This window comes from Macaca mulatta, chromosome 20 (genome assembly GCF_049350105.2).
Source record: "Macaca mulatta isolate MMU2019108-1 chromosome 20, T2T-MMU8v2.0, whole genome shotgun sequence".
In the NCBI taxonomy this organism is placed as follows: domain Eukaryota; kingdom Metazoa; phylum Chordata; class Mammalia; order Primates; family Cercopithecidae; genus Macaca; species Macaca mulatta.
This window is the reverse complement of record NC_133425.1, coordinates 8,237,653-8,253,487: the sequence shown is the minus strand read 5'-3', so window position 1 is coordinate 8,253,487 and position 15,835 is coordinate 8,237,653. Positions and strand designations below refer to the sequence as shown.

Genomic DNA, 15,835 nt, shown 5'->3' with positions numbered 1-15,835 from the left:
GTTTTTGCTTTTTTTCCTTTTTGAGATGGAGTCTCACTCTGTCGCCCAGGCTGAAGTGCAGTGGCAAGATCTTGGCTCACGGCAACCTCTACCTCCTGGGTTCAAGCAATTCACTTCCCTCAGCCTCCCAAATAGCTGGGATTACAGGCGCCCACCACCATGCCTGGGTAATTTTGTATTTTTAGTAGAGACGGGGTTTCACCATGTTGGCCAGGATGATCTCGAACTCCTGACCTCAAGTGACCTCAGCCTCCCAAAGGGCTGGGATTACAGGTGTGTGCCACCACATCCAGCTAGTTTTATTTGTATTACTATTATTACCATTGCTATTATCTTTATTCACTCAGGAAGCTCCTAATTTCCCACAAAGTACACTGTAGGGGTCATAGGAGTAGAAAACTTTCAGCCTAGGAGCATATGTGCAGTGCTAATCATAAACTGATGTTACAAGGGAAGAGATTTATGAACTTGGGCTGAAATTCTGATCATGTGGCTCAGTCTTTTCATCTATCAAATGGGAAACCCACACCTGATCAATCTTCTCCCAGGTGCTATCAACATATGGGCATTTGCGGCTGGGTGCAGCGGCTCACGCCTGTAATCCTGGCACTTTGGGAGGCCAAGGCAGGCAGATCACTTGAGGTCAGGAGTTCGAGACCAGCCTGGCAAGACGGTGAAACCCCATCTCCACTAAAAAATACAAAAATTAGCTGGGCGTGGTGGTGCATGCCCGTGATCCCAGTTGCTTGGGAGGCTGAGGCAGCAGAATCGCTTGAACCCAGGAGGCGGAGGTTGCAGTGAGCTGAGATTGTGCCATTGCACTCTAGACTGGGTGACAGAATGAGACCCTGTCTCAAAAAAAAAAAAAAAAAAAAAAGACATGATTTCTTCTTTGTTGATTATTTTGGAGTCCTCTTAAATTCTGTGCGCCAGGCAGAAGCTTTACTCTCTTTACCTCAGTACCACTAGAGGAACCCACAGAGCTAGTCCTAGACCTGCACAGAGTGAAACACCTTCCTCTGCTCTCTGACTCCTGAGGTGTGGAGGTTTTCCTGTCCTCCTTACTCTGCTGTGTATTTTTATATAATTGGATCAAAAGAAAAAGTATTGCCATGTGAACACATCTGGCTCCACCTTTTCTTCCAGAATTAGAAGCAGAAACAGAGGAAGATTATTTTACAACGATTCTTTTAAAAAACTATTTTTGCGGTGAGCCGAGATAGTGCCACTGCACTCCAGCCTGGGAAACAAGAGCAAAACTCCACCTCAAAAAAAAAAAAAAAAAAAAAAAAGTTGTTTTAAAAGGGTGAGGTTGCCGGGCAGTGACTCACGCCTCTAATGCCAGCACTTTAGGCGGCCAAGGTGGGCAGATCACCAGGTCAGGAGATCGAGACCATCCTGGCTAACACCGCGAAACCCCTTCTCCACTAAAAATACAAAAAAAAAAAAAAAATTAGCCGGATGTGGTGGCAGGCACCTGTAGTCCCAGCTACTCGGGGGTCTGAGACAGGAGAATGGCGTGAATCCAGGAGGCGGAGCTTGCAGTGAGCTGAGATCATGCCACTGCACTCCAGCCTGGGCAACAGAGCAAGACTCTGTCTCAGATAGAAAAAATAATAATAATAAAGAATGTGATTTATAGCACCACAAAAGGGACTGTTATTTTCTATAGCATCAACCCAAAACTATACCACATGCCTCTCTGTGTTCATAGGGGTTAAAACTATTCTCCATTAAACAAAGACATGAAATCAACTCAAACGCCCAGCAATGATAGACAGGATTTTTAAAAATGTGGTAAATATACACCATGGAATGCTATGCAGCCATAAAAAGGAATGAGATGATGTCCTTTGCAGGGACATAGATGAAGCTGGAAGCCATTATCCTCAGCAAACTAATGCAGGAACAGAAAACCAAATACTGCATGTTCTCACTGAAAAGTGGGAGCTGAACAATGAGAACACATGGACACAGGCAGGGGAACAACACACACTGGGGTCTGCTGGGAGATGGTGGGGAAGAGCATGAGGTAAAAAAGCTAATGTATGCTGGGCTTAATACCTTGATGACAGGCTGATAGGCACAGTAAGTCACCATGGCACATGTTTACCTATGTAACAAACCTACACATCCTACACATGTACCCTGGAACTTAAAAACAAATAATAAAAATTAAATAAAAATTAAAAACTACCCATTAATGGGTAACACAGTGCAGTTACGCTCCTCAAAACTTAAAAGTGAGTATCACAAACGTGATTCAACACACTTTACTCAAAAAATCCCAAGTGGGTTTATTTTTCACTCAATGGTCCAGCTTTAAAAAAAAAAAAAATGTTTCTTTGATAACTGTCAAAAACAATAAAAAGTCCTCACCATTTACAATATCTATCTCACAATCCCCTTGGGAAGAAAGAAATAAACAGACTCTCCAAATAGAAGCTGAAAAATCAACGTTGAGCTTCCGCTAGAAATAGGAGCATTTCAGCCAAAGAAAATTCCTTGTTGCATCCAGAACAGTCTATTACTTGCATGTAATTCTGTTGATATCATTGGGAAGAATGCTTCCTGACTGACTGATGTGTTATTATCTCTTATAGTTGAATTATCTCTGAAATGCCAGCCATTATAATAAGTGCTGCTTTTGTCTGACAACAAAGCTGAGCTTTATTTTGTCTGCAAGGCACATAAGAAAATGCATCAACTTGATTTCAAGTACTTACTGTTAATCATTTATTCTATTAATGGGGAAGAACCCCTGATACCCTCTACCTCCCTCCACCCCTCCTCCCACACACACACATACACACACTCTCTCTCTCTCTCTCTCAAAGCTGATGGCCTTGTCTCTATTTTAAATTTCTTTTTATTTATTTAGGCAATGGAGTCTCACTCTGTCACCCAGGCTGGAGTGCAGTAGTGTAATCTCAGCTCACTGCTGCCTCCACCTCCCAGGTTCAAGTGATTCTACTTCCTCAGCCTCCCAAGTAGCTGGGATTACAGGTGTCTGCCACTATGCCCGGCTAACTTTTTTTATTTGTATTTTTAGTAGAGATGGGGTTTAACTATGTTGGCCAGGATGGTCTCGAACTCCTGACCTCAAGTGATCCACCCACCTCAGCGTCCCAAAGTGCTGGGATAACAGGCATGAGCCACTGCACCTGGCCTCTTGTCTCTGGCTTTAATGAAAAAAATGTGAATTTGAACAGAAATTTTCTCACCCACTTGACACCAAATCTACCCAGCCTCCCTTGTGTTTCCCCTGGAATCTCCCACTTATACTTTCGCATGAGACCGTCTCTGCCTCCATCCCTATCAAGGCCAGCCCTCCACTCAGGCTGTCTGTCCCCAAAGCATTTGCTCTTGAAATTTTCTGTTTGTTCTCCTACATCATCAATGTATCCACTTCTCCCAGAACATTCCAATCAGTATAAAAATCTGATGTAATATCGTTGTACACCCATGTTCAAAGCAGCACTATTCAGAAACACCAACAAGTAGAGGCAACCCAAATATCCACTGACAAATGAACGGATAAATACAACGTAGGATACACACACGAGGGAATATTATTTAGCCTGGAAAAAGAAAGAAACATGCTACATCATGGATGAACCTTGAGGATGTTACGCTAAGTGATACAAGCCAGTCACAAAAGGAAAACCGCTGTATAATTCCACCGATACAAGGTAGCAAGCGTGGCCCCTATGATAGAGACAAAAAGTAGAATGACAGTTACCAGGGGCTGGGGAGAGGGAGAAAGGGGAATTAGGGAGTTGTTAAATGGATACAGAGATTCAGATTTCCAGCATGAAAAAGTTTTGATGATCTGTATGACAACAAGATGAATATACTGGACACTACTGAACTATATTCTTACAAATGGTTAAGATGGTAAGATGTTATGTGCTTTTTACCACAATGGGGAAAAAATGCTGTAATATATCTCTTTTTTAAGGGGGAAAAAAAAAGTCTTTGACCCTCTCTGTTCCCCTCTTACTTCTCTCTATATCATTTCACAGCAAAACTTGTCTGCAGGGATTGTCTGTGGCATGGACTCCATGTTCATTCACATTCTCCCGCATCTTAAATCTATCTAGTTCCCATGCCACCACCCCACTGAGGCTGCTGATGTAAAGGGTACCAGCAGATCACTGCAGGGGATTAGACTCTTGCATTAGACGCTTCTCTGCTCTTCACCTTGAATCCTCTTTCCCCAGCCCTCCACACCCAACATAAGCAGGACTGTGGACACTCCACTTAAGTAACATCTCCTCAATGTCCCCAGTCTGTCCACCCTGCCACAGCTCTGCTAACAATACCCCAACCCCAACAACAATCATCTCTATCCAGGACTACTGCAATGGCTTCTTAATTGGAATCTGTGACTCCATTCTCCGACCCCAATCAGTACTCCATATTCCATGTAACAGCTGGTGATCTTTTAATAATGTAACCTGGGAACACATTTCTTTTGCTCAAAATTCTCCAGCGGTTTACACACACACACACATACTCTCTCTCTCTCTCTCTCTCTCTCTCTCTCTCTCTCTCTCTCTCTCTCTCTCTCTCATATTGCAATCTGAAAAGCTCTGCATTTTGGGACCCCTGCCAACCCCTCGAAACCCATCTTACACCACCCTTCCCTTTCTGCTCCCCAAACAAGCAAACACACTCCCCACTTCAGGCTGAGTCACCTGCTCCTGCTGCCTGGATTGTTCTTCCATGGATGTTTCTGTGGCTGACATGTCCTTGGATTTCTATCTCCGCTTATATATGAATCCCCAAGGTGTTCCAGAAGAAATCCCCATAACAACTCAGCTGCCCTTTAGCATACCTCTTTCTATATTTTAAAATCTCTGTATACTGAATACTTTTTCCCAATAATTTCCTTCCTATGTATTAGTGGACCCACTCATTTGTCAAATGTCTGTCTTCCTCTACTAAATTATAAGTACCATCCAATCAGGAAATGTATGTGTCCTGTTCATCATTATGTCCTGGGAAGATTAGAGAGTATGGTTCTCAAGAAATACTTGTTGAAGGAAATTGTTAAACATCCTATGATCAAATAAGGGCAGGAGGAAATGGGTAGGTATGCGTTTATGTCTATATGCATGTGTTTCAGACAAATGGAACAGCACAGCACAAAGGTCTTTGAGCCTTACTACTGTAGTTGTCTCTTACTAGAAGAGCCTCTTTTCTTCTACTGATGCTGAATATTCCAAGTAGTTACTTTTCCCAGACTCCCTTGAAGATAGGGCATAAGACCCAATTCGGGTTAACAGGGGCTATGGTTTGAATGTATGTGTCCCCACAAATTCATATAGTGAAATCTAATATCCAAGATGATAGTGTTAAGAGCCAGGACCTTTAGAAGGTGATTACGTCATGAAGGTATGGCCCTCACAGATGGGATAAGTACCCTTACTAAAGAGGGAGGAGGGAGCGCATTTTCCTTTCCACCATGTGAGGACACAGTGCCAGGGCACCAGTTATAAGGCAGAGAATGAACCCTCACCGGACACTGAATCTGCTGACGCCTCTGATCTTAGAATTCCCGGCTTCCAGAACTGTGAGCAATGCACTCCCATTGTGGATACATTACCCAGGCTAAGATATTTTCATGTAGCAACCTGAGCAGACTAAGGCTTTGAAACTTCAAGGGAACTGCACTACCTGCCTTGCAACTGAGAAAAGACAAACCTAAGTGTCAAAACACTATACCGAGGAAATGAAAGGACAGAAACAGTCTAGGTGATGATGTTGTTGGGTCACTGAAAGTACCCTGCCTTCTTATTATGTAAAGCCTTTTCTCTTTCTTTCTTTTTCAGAGTCTTGTTCTGTTGCCCCGGCTGGAATGCAGTGGCACTACCATAGCTCACTTCAGTCTCGAACTCCTAAGCTCAAATCATCTTCCTGCCTCAGCCTCCCAAGTAGCTGGAACTACAGGTGCATGCCACCGTGCCCATCTAATTTTTTTTTTAATGGGGTCTTGGTGTGCTGCCCAGGCTTGTAAGGACTTTATATTATATAAAATAACATGTATCCTTATTGTGTGACATTTATGTACATGGGAAATCTATGACAGACCACTGAAAGAATCTCAGTGATACAACATTGCATACCCAACAGTTAGTATAATGGTTCACACATGGCTGACACTCAGAATTAGGGCCAGAACCTGGGTGAGGCATACAACTGAAGGGGGCGCCAGAGAGCTCAACAATCAATATACATTACCTTACTTTTATTTACTTGAGACAGGGCCTGGCTCTGTCGCCCAGGCTGGAGTGCAGTGGCACGATTTCATCTCACCGCAACCTCCGCCTCCCAGACTCAAGCGATCCTCCTACCTCAGCCTCCCAAGTAGCTGGTACTACAGGCATGCACCATCATGCCCAACTAATTTTTTTTATTTTTTTATTTTTCGTAGAGATGAGGTCTCACTTTGTTGCCCAGTGTGGTCTCGAACTCTCGAGTTCAATCGATCCACCTACTTTGACCTCCTGACGTGCTGAGATTACAGGCATGAGCCACCACACCCGGCCACCTCATTTGAATGCAATGCTTTACAAAATCCCAATTAATCATTGTGAAATAAACATCATGAACAAAATATCCAAGGTTTTAAGTTAAATGTGGGATCACTGCGTGACCCCGCCTCCCTCAATTCACCCTAATCCTGACCCCGCACTAAATAGGATTCGTTGAGTAATTGCCTAAGCATTTTTAAAATCAGTAATCTCCACGTTCTTCCCAAGAACTTCATTATCATTCTCACATGACAGGTGAAGGCACTGGGAATGCAGTAAGCAGTTAAGAGAAGTTAAGTTACCTATTTTGGGGTCAGACAGCTAAAAGTGGTCTGAATAACTTCACACGCCGTGCTCTTAACCAATGCATTAGGAGAAGGTCTCTCCTGCAAGTGGTCTTGACACCTCTCGGATGGGAACTGTATTAAGTATAGGAGAAAAAAAGTAGGAGATTCTAACATTCTGACTTTGCTCAGATATCTTCCTTCCCTCAAAGTACACATCCTGAGCACCCACTCCTCTGGTCATTGTGGGACTGGAACTTTCCTCTAATGACCTTATTATGTGAATCCTGACACAGAGCCAAGAGTCAAGAGTACCCTTCAGCTTCCAGAAGAGCCGCAGGTTTCGTTAAAAAAAAAAAAAAAAAAGAACCTGGATGAACACATTCTGAGCTAATGAAGGTAATCAGCCACTTTACAAGGTACCAGGCAGAGAGGAGGGAGATGAGGCCAGCTGCCGTGAGAACAGGAGTGGGTATGTGTACTCAACAGCAGGCCGGCTCCTTGTGGGTTTCTTCGAGTCCTGTGAGATGGTGGCACGTTGTGTAAATGCAAACTGAAACTGACAGGATGGGAGGAATCCATCATTTACCCCCTCACATCATTCTGAGATTTTGCCTGCCAGACTTCCTCCTCTAAATCTTTAAGACTGCTCTCAGGAAACGGCTATGGGAGAACTTTAGCCAAAGGAGGGAGAAGCCTCCATGTCTCCATCAAGACAGCATCAGCCGGCATGCTCTCATTTCAGCTGCGTGAGATGAGACCAGGAAAAAAATATTAAAATGCCTGATGAAGGAGGAAAAATAAGTGAAGGAAAAAGAAGGAAAAGAAATGAAATGTTTTCACTGTTTCCATTGCTGCTAATTTCACCAGGCTGCTTTTCAAATACCCTCTTTCCAAGTGACAGCTTGCCTGGGGGTCTTTGCTGAGTTAAAGGCGCCAACCGGAGAAAAGCCTGTCAGTCACTCTGAACTGAAGAGAGAGCTAAAGGACACCCAAGGAGAGGGGGTTCCCACCCTGGGGCCCAGTTAAGCGGTGGTGTCTGCGCGGGGTTGCAAGCTCAGAGCCAAAGATCCATTTCAGTGGCTCTCTCATGCATCCCAGGGTCAGACCCAAGCACCTCCCGGCCATGTGAGCCCGTGTGGCTTCTTTACAAGAGCAGAGGCAGCACCTTCCCGCTGTCATCAGCAGAACTGCCAACCTCTCTCCCTGAGCGTTTTTATCCTTCTGGCACCCGGGGCAGCCGAACAGTTGGTGGGAGGAATTGGAGCAGTGATGTGGGGCATCTTTTTTCAGACTGACAACCCAATTCTTCAGAAAGTATGTCTGGTTGTTTCTAAACCCTGTCTCCTTACATTCTTAGTTTCAGGGCTTGGTCACCTGCTGCCTCCCACACATTCCCCAGGGTCCCACAGCTGCACGGGCAGATGGCCACAAACAATTAAAGAAGACCCATTTGACCAAGGACCTACCGTGGTCAATGTCTTGAACCAGACCCTCAGAAGAGCAATATAATTCCTGAACACACACTTCACTGTTCAACAGCAAAGTGTGCTTAGTACTGAGGGGCAGAGGGAACCAGAGAAGCCAATGAAATGGAAAGACGTGTAGGAGAAACACATAAGCAGGTCAGTCTATTCAGCAAATGAAAGGGTTCCTGATTTCCTTCTGAAATACGTCTTAAATCGATACACTGCTCCCATCCTAATCCTAGCTCCAAATCTCATTACTTTTTGTAACTGGCTTCAACTGGCCTTCCCATGAGGCTTCAGCTCCCTCTAATCTCTTCCCTGCTCAAGGAACACGAGAGCCAACCCAACTGCTGGTAAATGGATGGATGTATAGACAGATCCACAGATAAATGATGGATGAATGGATAATGGATAATGAATTGATGAATGTACAGATAGATGGTAGATGAATGTATAGACAAATAGTTCATGGATGGATGAATGGAGGGATGGATCAATGTATAGATAGAAAATGAATGTGTGAATGTATGGACACATGCATAGATGAATGGATGAATGTGCAGATAAATAAGTGATGGATTAATGAATGTATAAACAAATAGAATGATGGGTGAGTGAATGTATAGATAGGTGGATAGATGGAGGATGGATGCATGTACAGATAAGTAGGTAGGTACATACAGAAATAAAAGATGGATGTGTAGATAATTGATGATGGAAGCATGTACATATGGGCAAATAGATAATAGGTAGGCGGATGGATGGATGGATGTAGAGATGAACAGCAGATGGATACACAGATAGATAAATGGATGGATGGATGGACATATAGACAGATAGACAGATAGATAGAGGTAGACAGAGTTACAGTGACTTCTCATCACAGGTATAATTCAGATCAATTTTGCTTCACTTCAGCCCAACTTGCACTGTCTCATCCCTAACAGCAATATCACTCCACCTCACCTCTTGCTCTGTGACCCCAAGTTCTCCAGTCCATTGGCCTTATTTTTAACTAATGTGTCTTCCGTTCCTTCTCAAAGACATTGCATAATTCGATCCATCTCTCTCAGTCTTCCCCTGTCCGCCCCTCTTGCCACCTAATGAGCTACTGTGATCCTGCTCTGTGGATGGCAGAATGAGCCCACTGCTCCACCTCACCCAGGGACCTCTGGAATACCCGCCCCCCGACCCCACACCAGGGCCATGTACCCTTCCTGCTGTCTTGCCATGACTTATTTAGTACTTCTTTCAAACTAGACTGTGTGTGCTCTGAGAGCCAGAACTTGCTCTCCTTCACTCCCATTTTATCCTCAGTGCCTACAGGAGTGTACAGTGAAGGGTGAGGCTCATTTTACACTCCTTGGCCCTGGATGTGGCACTGTGTGAGAAGCTGGGACACAGAGAAGAAGGCAGCTGGCTCAGAGAGAGAGGATGCCTCTGGTAAGAGTGTAAATGTCTGCTTTTAGTGGATCCATGCCTTACATGCTTTTTAGGCCCCCAGTCTATGGTTGAGAAGCCCGTGATAGAGTAAAAAATCACTACCTTCAAAGTCCAAGGTTCTTATTTCTAAGATAAGAAAACATATCTCCGATTTTCTATGATACGCTGCATTTTGAGCATTTACTCCCCATTCCAAAGCCCTAAGTGAATCCATTAAAAACCTGGCACTGGATCTCCTGATGCTAAATGCCAACTCTGCTACTATTTCCTGCATTTCCTTGGGCAAACAAATTCGTTTCCCTGTGCCTCAGTTTCTTCATCCCCATGGAATGCTATAGCACGTATTTCAGTGCAGATTAAATGAGTGACTAATGAACAGGACATAAGTGAGTACTTACCATGAAGAAAGCACCCCAGGATAATAAACATGATTAATATCATTCCCATTTGGAGCCAATTACATCTACTTTTAAAATTTTGATAATATAATCACTGGACTCAAATTTCCCAGAATTCAATGAAAATTGGGAGGCCAAGATGGGGGAGATCACTTGACGTCAAGAGATCGAGACTATCCTGGCCAACATGGTGAAACTCCGTCTCTACTAAAAATACAAAAATTAGCCGGGCATGGTGGTGCGTACCTGTAATCCCAGCTACTGGGGAGGTAGAGGCAGGAGAATCACTTGAACCTGGGAGGCTGCAGTGAGCTGATCACACTACTGCAATGAAGCCTGGGCAACAGAGCAAGACTCCATCTCAAAACAAAACAAAACAAAACAAAAAAACAAAAAACAAAGAAAATTGGATCTGTCTGTCTGGTCATTCTAGTCCTGAACTCTCCATTTTTTATACCCAAATGAGTGAAAAGCAATGCTTTCCTTTTCATTAGTGATTTACACCACCCACCTCTCCCAGAATCTCCCACTACAGCCATCTGCAGCAATACAGTTGCCCTTGGCCCCGAGAACCACGGAGGCAGAATTTAGATAAACCACTTCATGCCCCAGGAAGAAGCTACATAACACTCCCACCCCCAGACTCCAGGGAAGGAGGAGAACCTAGAGATAATAAAGAAACAATCATAATCATTTCCACCATCATTTATGAAGCACGTAGGATAGGCCGCACTCGGTGCTAAGTGCCTGGCATCTGTTATCTCCTTTAATCCTCAGAGGTGGGGATTAGCCTGGCTTAAGTCAGGGAGGAGGTTAAGTAGTGACTTGCCCAGGGTCACACAGCAAGGAGCTGGGAGCAGGGATTTCAACCAGACTCTTTCAGACAAAGGCCTTTCTTAGCGTTAAGCTTTTCAAACAGCCCTGCTGCGAAGTTCTTAAAGGCTCTGCAACAGGAATTGCGGGAACAGGTGCTTCCGGACCTCACCTCACGAGAGACACCCTTTGTGATTTCAGCTTTCGCACTTCCTGGGAAGGAAGGAATCTGTCAATCAAAATGTATTTTTTTTTTCTTCAAACCAACGTTATTTTTTAGAGGAGTAGTAGGTTCACAGAAAACTCAGCAAATCTACAGAGATTCCCCATGTACCCTCACTGACCCCACATAGGCATAGTTTCACGCTTAACAAAACCCCCTACCAGAGGTGCAATTTGTTACAATTGATAACCCTAGACACTGACACACCACAATCACCCAGAGAGGAGAGTTTCCATTAAAGTTCACAGTTGATTTGTATATTCTGTGGGTTAAGACCAATATATAATGACACAGATCCACCATTACAGTGTCACATAGAGTATTTTCACTGCCCTAAAAAATCCTCTATGCTGCCGGCACAACAGCTCACACCTATAATCCCAGCACTCTGGGAGCCCGAGGCAGGCGGATCACCTGAGGTCAGGTGTTCGAGACCAACCTGGCCAAAGTGAAATCCCATCTCTAGTAAAAATACACAAATTACCCAGGCATGGTGACACATGCCTGTAATCTCACCTACTCAGCAGGCTGAGGCAGGAGAATTGCTTGATCCGGGAGGCGGAGGTTGCAGTGAGCCGAGAATGCACCACTGCACTCCAACCTGAGTAACACAGTGAGACTTCAAGTTGAAAAAAGAAAATAAAAATAGATAAATAAATAAATCCTCTATGCTCTGCCCATTCATCCCTCCCTCCCACATAACCCCCTGGCACCCCTCGATCTTTTTACTATCCCCACAGTTTTGCCTCTCCAGGATGGCCTATAGTTGAAATCCTACAGAACACAGCCAAAATGTACATTTTACATTGCAAGTGAGTCATTCACTCCTTTGCAAACAAATCAGATCCTCTAACATATATCTCATTACCGACCGGTGGTTCAGACAGCATGAGATAACTTATGTTGTCACCAACCATTTGGTAGAAATCCAACAACACATTTTTATTTCAAGTGTGTGTGTGTGTGTGTGTATGTGTGTGTGTTTCAATTCCAAAAGTACAGCTGAGATTTCATTCCCATTATCTCAAAGCTGAGAACCCCACTTATTTAAAAACAACAACGACAACAACAACAACAACAAAAACCAGTCATTGTTGAAAGACCCTAAGATGCGATAGCTTTTTGGCGACACAAATGCTACTTTTGTTTTTTTGTTTTTTTGTTGTTTTTTTTTTTTTGAGATGGAGCCTGGCAAATGCTACTTTTGATGCTACCTCTTTGCAGAAAATTATGAAGGACTCCGAAAAATATAGGGATGCTAGGTTTGGGTAGCAATTACCAGCCAGAACCCCAGGCAGTCCCAGAAGTGGGTCTCAGACTTCCTCAGTACAGAAGGAGAGGGAAGGTGGGCCTGGATCAATGGACCTGGGCAGTTCACACAGTGATCATGTTTCAAGTCCAAGGTTTACAGAGCTGATTCTTGGCTGGGTGTCAGCATTCTTTTTCTCCTTTGCCATGCAAACTGCTAAGTGATCTAAGCAAGAACCAACAACCCCACTCCAGCCCACCCAAACCACCCCATCCCAAGGCTCATTTTTTCTATTTTTTTATTTTATTTTATTTTCATGAGACAGGGTCTCATTCTGTCGCCCAGACTGGAGTGCAGTGGCATGATCACAGCATACTGCATTCTCGACTTCCTGGGCCCAAGTGATCCTTCCGCCTCAGCCTCCCAAGCAGCTGGGAGGCTACACGCACACGCCACTGCTCCTAATGTTTTACTATTTCTAGAGGCAGACTTTCACTGTGTTGTCCAGGCTGGTCTCGAACTCCTGAGCTCAAGCATTGTGCCGGCCTGGGCCTCCCAAAGTGCTGGGATTATAGGGAGGCATGAGCTCCCGACTCCAATCCTCATGTTAACATGTTGAACTCAATGATTTCTAAGGTGCTTTTCACCTCTGAGCTTCTGAAGTAAAAAGAAAGGATGCCAGGGACACACAGCGGCTATATTAATCCCGGCTCCTTTATCGGGGGAAATGTAATTTATGTAACAGAAAAAGTTGCACGGGTTGTAGCGGGTTGAATTTATCTCCTAAAAAGATAAGTCCAAGTCCTAACCTTTGCTACCTATGAATGTGTAGGATCTTTGCAGATGTCATTAAGCTAAGGATCTCAAGATGAGATTGTCCTGCATTTAGGGTGGGCCAGTGACTAGTCTCTTTGCAAGAGAAAGGAGAGGGAGGTTTGACATACACCTGGGAAAGAAGGTCATGTCAAACAGGCAGAGTCGGAGTCATTCTGCCACAAACCAAGGAGCATCTGGAAGAAGAAAGGAGGGATTCTCCTATCAAGACTTCAGAGAAAATATGGTCCTGGATACAGCCAGATTTTTGGACTTCTGACCTTCAGAAACATGAAAGTGTCAGAGGCCTTCGAACCAGAGTAACTCCATCTTGAATAGGGGCTGGGTAAAATGAGTCTGAGACCTACTGGGCTGCATTCCCATGAGATTAGGCATTCTTAGTCACAGGATGAGACAGAAGGTCCGCACAAGATACAGGTCATAAAGACGCTGCTGATAAAACAGGATGTGGTGAAGAAGCCAGGTAAAACTCACCAAAACCAAGATAGCAAGGAAAGTGACCTCTGGTTTGCTCTCACTGCTCATTACACATTAATTATAACGCATTAGCACGCTAAAGGACACTCTCACTAGTGCCATGACAATTTAAAAACGCCCTGCAACAATCAGAAGTTACCCTACATGGTCTAAAGATGAGGGAAGAACCTCACCTCCAGGAGAAGTTCCCACCCCTTTCCCAGAAAACTCGTAATTCACCCCTTGTTTAGCACATAATCAAGAAATAACCATAAAAGTAGCCAACCAGCAGCTCTTGGGCTTGGTCTGCCCATGGAGTAGCCATTCATTTGTTTCTTCATTCCTCTAATAAACTGGCTTTCACTTTATGGACTCGCTCTGATTCTTTCCTGTGCAAGTTCCAAGAGCCCTCCTTTGGTATCTTGATCGGGACACCTTTCCGGTAACAAAAGGAACAATCTTTGTTGTTTTAAGTCACCAAGTTCATGGTAATTTACTATAGCAGTGCTGGGAAATTACTAGAGTTTGAACACGGTCTGGAGTGGAGCCAGGGACCCAGGGGCTCCACTTGCATGGCCAGGACTGTCTCCACTGCTTAGCTCCCCTCTCCCTCTCCTCTGGTGGGGTCTCGGCAGGTGCTGAGAAAATGGCCATTAGCAGCTCAGGGACATCCTATCAGCTTACTACCCCATGCGGTTCATCTTTGTGTGTGTGTGTGTGTGTGTTTGTGTGTGATGGAGTCTCCTCTATCGCCCAGGCTGGAATGCAGTGGCACGATCCTGGCTCACTGCAACCCCCTGCCTCCTGGGTTCAAGTAATTCTCCTGCCTCAGCCTCCTGAGTAGCTGGACTACAGGCACGCGCCACCATGCCCAGCTAATTTTTTTGTGTGTCTTTTTAGTAGAGATGGAGTTTCATCACGTTGGCCAGGCTGGTCTCCCGACCTCAAGTGATCCGCCCGCCTTGGCCTCCTAAAGTGCTGGGATTACAGGCATGAGCCACCACACCTGCCCCTCAGGCATTTAATGTTTGATTTTGCTTGGGTCATGTACACAACCCTGGGCCAATCTCTACCATCAGGGATGTGCTGACTGGAGAAGTCAAAGTCTGAGTTCTGCACCGTCTTTCAGCGGTGAGAGGTGGAGACAGTACGAAGACTGGGTCCATCAGGGAGAGGAGATGCTGGTCCCACAAGAGTATGCTCTCTCTCCGGAACAGGGGAAGGAAAGAGAGAAGGCAGGAAGGAGAGAAGGCGGGAAGGAGAGAAGGCGGGAAGGAGAGAAGGCGGGAAGGACAGAAGGCGGGAAGGAGAGAAGGCGGGAAGGAGAGAAGGCGGGAAGGACAGAAGGCGGGAAGGAGAGAAGGCGGGAAGGACAGAAGGCGGGAAGGACAGAAGGCGGGAAGGAGAGAAGGCGGGAAGGAGAGAAGGCGGGAAGGAGAGAAGGCGGGAAGGACAGAAGGCGGGAAGGACAGAAGGCGGGAAGGAGAGAAGGCGGGAAGGAGAGAAGGCGGGAAGGAGAGAAGGCGGGAAGGAGAGAAGGCGGGAAGGAGAGAAGGCGGGAAGGAGAGAAGGCAGGAAGAAAGGCAGGCGGGGGTCTCCACTGCAGAGTTTGGAAGGAGGTGACGGGCACAGGCGAACAGATACAACAAAGACGTGACTCCTGAAGAGTCGTTCCCAGACCAAACCGAGGGTCAGGCTGCTTATTCTCATGGACCAGTAACAAGATGCAGGAGAACGGAGAGAGAAGGGAGTTTATTCCTGTAACCGGGTACAGGGAGAAGGCCTGGGAAATATCACCAGACCAATTCAAAATTACACAGTTTTCCAGAGCTTACATACCTTCTAAGTTGTATGTCTACGTGTCAGTGTGCATTCATCTAAAGACGTAAGTGATTAACTTCTCATCTATAACCAAGGTCTGAGTCCTGAAGACCTTCCTCTGCAGCCTCAGTAAATTTACTTAATCTAAATGGGTCCAGGTGCTGGGATGATTACCCTTAGCTCATCTCCTGCTAAATCATGGAGGTTTGGGGAGTCCCTTGAGAACCCCAATAAACTTGTCTGTCGAGGCCTGGGGAGTTTCTTCGGACAGCTAATAAAGTTGTTTAATCCTAAATGGGTCCTGTT

The 15,835-nt window shown here is 45.1% G+C and overlaps 1 protein-coding gene and 1 long non-coding RNA gene across 32 annotated transcripts in view; one reads left to right on the top strand and one right to left on the bottom strand.

Moving 5' to 3' along the window:
- RBFOX1 (RNA binding fox-1 homolog 1) overlaps positions 1 to 15,835 on the bottom strand; it is a 2,485,711-nt gene that overhangs the window by 734,734 nt on the left and 1,735,142 nt on the right. The gene's annotated exons all lie outside the window — the stretch shown is intronic.
- LOC144337912 (uncharacterized) lies at positions 8,678 to 15,378 on the top strand. The gene is made up of 3 exons (XR_013411553.1): positions 8,678 to 11,552; positions 14,726 to 15,039; positions 15,248 to 15,378. It is a non-coding gene; the product is annotated as an uncharacterized LOC144337912 (long non-coding RNA).